At 44.2% G+C, this 8,397-nt stretch overlaps 1 long non-coding RNA gene across 1 annotated transcript; it reads left to right on the top strand.

Annotated features, from left to right (window-relative positions):
* Positions 1 to 193: 193 nt before the first annotated feature.
* LOC131382731 (uncharacterized) lies at positions 194 to 8,085 on the top strand. Its single transcript, XR_009212330.1, has 2 exons — positions 194 to 1,460; positions 6,380 to 8,085. It is a non-coding gene; the product is annotated as an uncharacterized LOC131382731 (long non-coding RNA).
* Positions 8,086 to 8,397: the final 312 nt, after the last annotated feature.

Raw genomic sequence — 8,397 nt, forward strand, 5'->3', positions numbered from 1 at the left:
AAAGAAATCTCTCAACTTTTTGAGCTGCTTTGTGTGTGTGCGCGCGCGCACGTGTGTGTGTAAGGGGCAGGGCCGTTAAGAAAGAAAAAAAGGCGAGAGGAAGAAAGGACCTGTTTCAGTTTCACGGGCTCCAGCACTTTGGGAGGCTGAGGCGGGCAGATCACGAGGTCAGGAGTTCAAGACCAGCCTGGCCGATATGGTGAAACTCCATCTCTGCTAAAAATACAAAAATCAGCCAGGCATGGTGGCACACGCCTGTAGTCCCAGCTATTGGGAGGCTGAGGCAGGAGAATTGCTGGAACCTGGCAGACAGAGGTTGCAGTGATCCGAGATTGTGACATTGCACTCCAGTCTGGGCAACAGGGTGAAACTCCACCTCCAAAAGAAAACAATAATAATAAAATAAAATTTTTATTTATTGATTTATTTATTTATTTATTTATTTATTGAGACAGGGTGTTACTCTATTGCCCAGGTTAGCATGATCATAGCCCAATGCAGCCTCAAACTCCTAGGCTCACTAATGTAAAATTTTCTGTTTGCCAAATGCTAACTCTCATTTGAGAAATTATGGCCACTTGTCCAGTACAGAACAGAATGAAAGGCTGCTATTAACACCCGTAAGATTAAATCTGTTTTTGTACTTTTTAGGGTCGAAGTAAATGTCCAGTGGCAAAAGAAGAAAGAGGGAGAATCAGAGTTATGGCAGTTTTACAATTTGTCCTCTTGTACTTGCTAGAGACTCTTTTTTTTTTTTTTTTTTTTGGGGACAGAGTTTTGCTCTTGTTGCCCAGGCTGGAGTGCAGTGGCGTGATCTCTGCTCACTGCAACCTCTGCCTCCCGGGTTCAAGCAATTCTCCTGCCTCAGCCTCCTGAGTAACTGGGACTACAGGCATGCTCCACCACACCCGGCTAATTGTGTATTTTAGTAGAGACAGGGTGTCTTCATGTTGGTCAGGCTGGTCTCGAACTCCCAATCTCAGATGATCTGCCCACCTCGGCCTCCCAAAGTGCTGGGATTACAGGCATGAGCCACCTTGCCCAGCCTAGAGAATCTTGAAAAACTAAGTAGACTGTGATTTAGGAGAAAACCCCAAGCTGTGACACCAAACTGTCCACCACATGAACAGAGAGAACAGAAACTGGTCAGGAGCTAACCACACAAAGTGAACAGCAAGACCTTTTTTTTTTTTTTTTTTTTGAGACAGAGGCTTGCCCCATTGCCCAGGCTAGAGTGCAGTGGCGCAATCTCAGCTCACTGCAACCTCCGCCTCCTGGGTTCAAGCGATTCTCTTGCCACAGCCTCCTGAGTAGCTGAGACTATAGGCGCATGCCACCATGCTCGGCTAATTTTTATATTTTTCAGTAGAGACGAGGCTTCACTGTGTTAGCCGGGATGTTCTCAATCTCCTGACCTCGTGATCCGCCCACTTCGGCATCCGAAAGTGCTAAGATTACAGGTATGAGCCACTGCACCTGGCCTGACCCTTTCTGTTTCTCACTGATGCATTCATTCTTTTGTTCAATGCTTATTGAGTTCATGCTATGTGTTTGAAAATTCTGAGCCCTTGGGGAATGCAGAGTGAACAAGACGTTCTCCTTGCCCTCCAGAAGTTAAATATAGCAGAGAAAATGGGTATAGTTGGAAATTATTCTCTCTCTTGTTTCTTTTTCTTTTTTCTTTTTTTTTTTTTTTTTTTTTTTTTTTGAGATGGAGTCTTACTCTGTTGCCCGGTTAATTTTTGTATTTTTAGTAGAGATGGGGTTTCGCCATGTTGGCCAGGCTGGTCTCGAACTCCTGACCTCAGGTGATCCACCTGCCTTGGCCTCCCAAAGTGCTGGAATTACAGGCATGAGTGATCATGCCCGGCAGTTAGCTAACTTTTCTTTTTTGGCACAATCTCAGCTCACTGCAACCTCTTCCTCCTGATTTCAAGCGATTCTCCTGCCTCAGCCTCCTGAGTAGCTGGGATTACAGGCAAGCACCACCACGTCCAGCTAATTTTTGTATTTTTAGTAGAGACATGGTTGCACCAAGTTGGTCAGGCTGGTCTCGAACTCCTGACCTTGTGGTCTGCCCGCCTTGGCCTCCCAAAGTGCTGGGATTGCAGGCTTGAGCTACCACGCCTGGCCTAATTAAAAAATTTTTTTTGCAGAGCTGGAGTCTTGCTATGTTGACCAAGGTGGTCTCAAACTCCTGGACTCAAGTGATTCTCCCACCTTGGCCTCCCAGAACACATTACAAGAATGAGCCACTGCACCTATCCAAAAAACTCTTTGTCTCGTGATCTGTTGGCCTCGTTATACCTAAATAAAAATAAAACCTGGCCAGGTGCAGTTGATCACACCTGTAATCCCAGCACTTTAGGAGGCTGAGGTGGAAGGATTGCTTGAGTCCAGGAGTTGGAGACCAGCCTGGGCAACATGGCAAAACCCCATCTCTACAAAAACTACAAAAATTAGCCAGGCATGGTGGAGTGTGCCTTGGAGTCCCAGCTACTCAGGAGGCTGAGGCTAGAAGATCACTTGAGCCTGGGAGGCAGAGGCTGCAGCGAGCCATGATGGTGCTACTGCACTCCAGCCTAGGTGACAGACGGAGACTCTGTCTCTAAATAAATAAATAAATAAATCCTATTTTAAAACACTATCACCCTTTAATACTTTCTACACAATTCCTACAAAACCACAGAACAAGGATAAAAATTGGGTAATTAACATTGATGTATTACTTCCATCTAATCTTCAGATACCCTTTAGGTTTTGCCAATTGTCCCAACCATGTCCTTTAGAGCAAGACCTCCAGACCAGAGTCAGGCACTGCATTGAGCGAAGATCTCTTTAGTATTATTTAGACTGGGACAGTTCCTGGGACCTTGACCCTTTGAGAGATTACAGGTCAGTTATTTCGAAGAAAGCCCCTCACTCAGGCCTGTCTGATGCTTCTTCTTAGATTGACTCAGGCTCTGTTTCCTTGGTGATGCCGTGTCTTTCTGTGTGTCCTAGAAGATCGTAGCAATACCAGTTTGTCTGATTATTTTGACCCCTTGAAATTGATGTCTGCCAGGTTTTTCCATTGAATGCTTAACTCTTTTCCCCTTTATAATAAGTATTTTCTGAAGAGAAGCTTTGAAAGTAGGTAAGTATTCTGTTCCTCATCAAGCTTCCCATTTAAATGTCAGCACAGGCCAGGCGCGGTGGCTCATGCATGTAATCCCAGCACTTTGGGAGGCCAAGACAGGCAGATCATTGGAGACCAGGAGTTGGAGACCAGTCTGGGCAACATAGCAAGACCCCGTCTCTACTCAAAATAAAAAAAAATTAGCCAGGCATGGTGCTGCGTGCCTGTAATCCCATCTACTCCAGAGACTGAGGCATGAGAATCTCTTGAACCTGGGAGGTGGAGGTTGCAGTGAGCCAAGATCGCGCCACTGTACTCCAGCCTGGGCGACAGAGCAAAACTCTGTCTAAATAAATAAATAAATAAATAAATAGAAGTAAATGTCAACATAGTCTTTTGGTTTGTATTTTCTTCTACAGGTTACACTCCATTATAATTTGCTACTTACATTATTTTATAATTTAACCGAAGCTGGTTAAATTGACCCAGCTTTGGCAAGTGGGAGCTTTTTTAGGGTGGCCCTGGTATGCTTTTGGGACTGTTCCCATCATGTTTTGAGTACTCACTTTCAGCCTCAACAAGGTGTTCCAAGCTCATCTTGTACCTTCCTGGCCCCAGCCCTAGGATTGGCCTCTTCCCCAGGGAGTCCTGTATCTTCTTAGAAGTCAAGACCTGGGCACTGGGTTTTCATTTTGATTGAGGTGCTGCATCTCCTAGGGCCTCCTTGTGAGCAGAAGGAGGGAGTATCTGTACATGCACTACATTTACAGTTGTGTCTCCATCTGTTTATTTCTCCCTAATGTGATTTTTAACCTGGAAGAAGGACATGATAGGGGAGATGCTGCCACTGGATTTGGAATCCTGCGCATTTAGTTCTTTCCTGGTTTTTTGTCTGTTTATGGGTTGGTTGGCATATTGGTTTCTAGGGCTGCCACAGCAAAGTATCACAGACTGGGCCATTTCTCCAAATATGGTCACATTCCAAGGTACTGGGGGTTAGACTTCAACATAGGAATTTTAGTCAGACATTACTCAGCTTATAATATTTGGTTTACCAGAAAAATCAGCACGCAATTTGGCAAAAGTCTGTGTGTTCTAAATCCAGAGGATTTAGGCTTAAAATAAACAAACAATAACAAAAATTAAGAAACAAACAAGATTATGATTCCCACCCACCCCGATGAGTGGGGAGTCCAGTCTAAACTGTGCAGTGGGTCAAGCTCACCCTCAATTCATGACCTCTTTCCCTTCCAGGACATCCCTAGGCCAGCGGAGGCTTTATTTATCATAGTATGTATAATGTGATTATAGTCAACTTATAATTTTAAATTTTACTTTTAGCCAGGCGCGGTAGCTCACACCTATAATCCCAGGATGCTGGGAGGCTGAGGCAGGCAGATCGCTTGAGCTCAGGAGTTTGAGACCAGCCAGGGCAACTGAAAATAAAAAAATTAATTGGGCATGGTGGTGCACACCTGTAGCCCTGGCTACTTGGGGGGCTGAGATGGGATGATTGCTTGAGCCCAGGAGGTAGATGTTGCAGTGAGCCATGATCACACCACTGCACTCCAGCCTGGGCAAAAGAGTGAAACCCTGTCTCAAAAAATATAAATAAATAAATAAATAAATAAATAAATAAATAAATAAATAAATAAATAAATTTACTTCTAATATCTGAAAAGTGTCCTTTTATAATTTGTTAATTTATTAAAAATTTATTACTCTGACCCTCAAGCTAAGCAGATACAGTACTGAGAGAGTTCAAGTTCTCAAAAATTGTCTTCTTTGTTTCACAGTATTGCCAGTTCTACATTTAATCCAAAGTTTCACTTTTAAAAAAGCACTTAAACCAGATCAGAAACAAAATTTCTTCTTCATTTATTTTCATCTCACTTTTTTTAGAAACTGCTATTCATGAGACTGAAACTTGTCAGCAACCTCAAAGTCAACCAGAAAGTTATTTTTAGAAAAAAATTATCTTCTAATGAATTTATAGCTTGATTTGATGGTTAACCAGATACTTTGTTTCTTTTCTTTCCTAGTCTCTCTTTTCTCCTTGGGTCACGGTGTTTGAAAAAGACCAAAGAGTATTCCCTCCCGCTTGGGTTTCTGTATCCTAAGGAGGCAATGTGTAGGGTAGAGAATGTTACCCTATAACATTATGTTATATAATGTTATAAAGGCAGCTGCAGAGGTGTCTTGTTTGGGGATGTCATCACATTCATTTGCATTTCACACTGGATAACACAAGTGTGCAAGTGCGTTATTTGATCTTCTGGCCAAGGCTAATTTTGGTTTGTCAGGACAGATTTTTCACCAAGTTTCTGTGCATCAGGTCAGCTGACCAAGCTGGGGATGGGGTGGGATGGGGGAGTGCTCAGTCAATGAGCTGGGCCGTGAGCTGGGCTGTAAGCTGCGCTCCCACCTGCCAGCTGTGTTGTTAGGGGCAAGTCGCTCAATCTCACCGACATTCCATTTCCTCTGCTACAAAACGGGGATCATTTCTACCTGTCAGAGCACCTGGCACACAGCAAACATTCAACAATAACTTCACGTTGAATAAATATGGGAATGAAAAAGAGATAATGTATGCAAATACTTAGGCACCTTGCCTCTAGGATGCACCAAGTCTTCTTGCTGTGTCCTCACTTGGCAGAAAGAGGGAGGGAGAGAGCTCTGAGGTCTCTTTCTTTTCTTTTCTTTCTTTCTTTTTTCTTTCTGAAGCAAGGTCTTGTTCTGTCACCCAGGTGGGAGAGCAGTGGCATAATCACGGCTCACTGCAGCCTCGACCTCCTGGGCTCAAGCAATCCTCCTGCCTCATTTTATGATTTTTCTAAAGAGACAAGGTCTCATTATGTTGCCCAGGCTGGGCTTGAACTCCTGGGATCAAGCAATCCTTCTGCCTCAGCCTCTCAAAGTACTGGGATGACAGCAGTGAGCCACTGCACCTAGTGAGGTCTCTTTCATCAGGGCACTAATCCCACTGATGAGGGCTCCACCCTCATTACCTAATCACCTTCCCAGGCCCCACTTCCTAATACCATTACACTGGGATTAGGATTTCAATATATGAGCTTTGAGGCAACACAAACATTCAGTCCATAACAATAGATAAAAGATAAAGTAACTGCTATAAGAGCATAAGGTAGAAATTGGAGGAACTACAGTCCATTTCCTGTGGACAAACACTCCCCTATCCTTATCCTGATATGATAAGTCACACAGCTGTCATTCTTTCTTTTTATTTCATTTTGCACATAGGGCTGATGTGGAGCTGTGGAGCCGGGCTCTTTGTCCTGCAGATGTATTTACATTTCCTCCTCCCATCAACGAGCTGCCCCTCACCTGCCATGGCTGGAAGACAAAGTCTGAGTGGACAACCCTCTACCCAAGATGGGCAACGAGTGCCATCCCACGTGAACAGAAGGGCATTTCCTTCCCTTCTGGAGTTCCTCGAGTATGAGTTACATTGAGAGTATTATTCCATGCACACTGGAGGCATTCAGACTCTGAGGCTGAATTAGACACAGTAGGAATGGTTTGAAAGGTTGAAAACAGAATGCAAATTTCCTTTCTCTACCCAAGTGAAGCATTCCTTGCAAGTCCCTGTATTTTCTCCTCTTCCCTTCTACCTCCTCTCCTTCTCCTCGGAGAAGTTCCCCTGAGCCACGCTACGTTAAGTCCTTTATGTGTAGTACCTAATTTAATCCTCAGGCCAGTCTTATGAACCCCAACCCCATGAAATCCAAACCCTCAATGCCCAGTAATAGTGCAACCCTAGTGATGCCCCATGATGATTCCGATAATCAGTCCCCTCCCTGCCCCTGCCAGCAGTGACTCTCCACTGCTCATTAAATGGCATGTCAACTCCTTGCCTCCGTATCGAAGATTCTGCACAATCTGGCCTCCCACCTGTCACCTTTATTTTCTAATTTCACCTCAATCCCTTCCCATGGCTGGCCCACTTTTCAAAACTTCTTTCCCAGACATTACACTCCACACACACACACACACACACACATATCCCTACACACACACACACACACACACACACACACACATCCCTACACACACACTGGTATCTGCATGCACTCAAACCTACATATACTCATATAACACCTCCCACATACATCCTTGCATGCCAACACCCCTGCACACACACATACAAACACCCTTACACACAACACAGCCCTGCATACACACACTGTTACCCACATAGGTATTCTACATACACCTATCTGTGTGTATATATATATCCCTGTATGCACACTCCATACACACAGCTCTGCACACATACCTGTATTTGCACACAAAATACCATATACCTACACACATACAAATACCATCCCTACACCCGTAAACACACACTCTACATACACACACATACTTGTACAGATACACACAAATATGCCAATATTTGTTTGCATAAGGATGAAAAATGGAAGAAACTAGGGCCAAATATTATCATTTAACAATCCCAGTGACTAAGGGAAATCTTTCTATGTTAAATTGTTTGTTTCTTTTTCTTTTTTTTAAGAGTTGCTTGGCAATAAATGTACACTGAAAGGAAAAGATTGTTTGAGCTAAGGTAATTGGGAAGCATTTATGCAGAGGAGACATTTTAGGCTCCCTAAATAAGTTGGTGTAAACCGATATTAAAAAAACAAAAAAGAGGCTGGGCACAGTGGCTCACATCTGTAACCCCAGCACTTTGAGAGGCCAAGGTGGGCAGATCACTTGAGGTCAGTAGTTTGAGACCAGCCTGGCCAATAGGCGAAACCTTGTCTCTACTAAAAATAAAATAATTAGCCAGGCGTGGTGGCATGTTCCTGTAATCCCAGCTACTTGGGAGGCTGAGGCAGGAAAATCACTTGAACCTGGGAGGTGGAGGTTGCAGTGAGCCGAGATCGCACCACAGCACTTCAGCCTGGGCGACAGAATGAGATTCCCTTTCAAAAAAAGAAAAAGAAAGGGAAGAGGGGAGGGGAGGGAAGAAAGCAGCCCAGCACAATGGCTCACACCTGTAATCCCAGCCTTTCACAGGAGGATCACTTGAAGCCAGGAGTTTGAGACCAGTCTGGGCAACATAGGGAGACACTGTCTCTACAAAAAAACCAAAACAGCAGCAGCAAATTAAATTAAATTAAAAGTAAACAAAAATAGCTGGGTGTGGTAGTGCACACCTGTAGTACCAGCTACTCAAGAGGCTAAGCCAGACAATCGCTTGAGCCTGGGAGTTGGAGGCTGCAGTGAGCTATGATTGCACCACTGCACTTCAG

Source organism: Hylobates moloch, unplaced genomic scaffold, assembly GCF_009828535.3.
Source record: "Hylobates moloch isolate HMO894 unplaced genomic scaffold, HMol_V3 SCAFFOLD_2396, whole genome shotgun sequence".
Classification (NCBI taxonomy): domain Eukaryota; kingdom Metazoa; phylum Chordata; class Mammalia; order Primates; family Hylobatidae; genus Hylobates; species Hylobates moloch.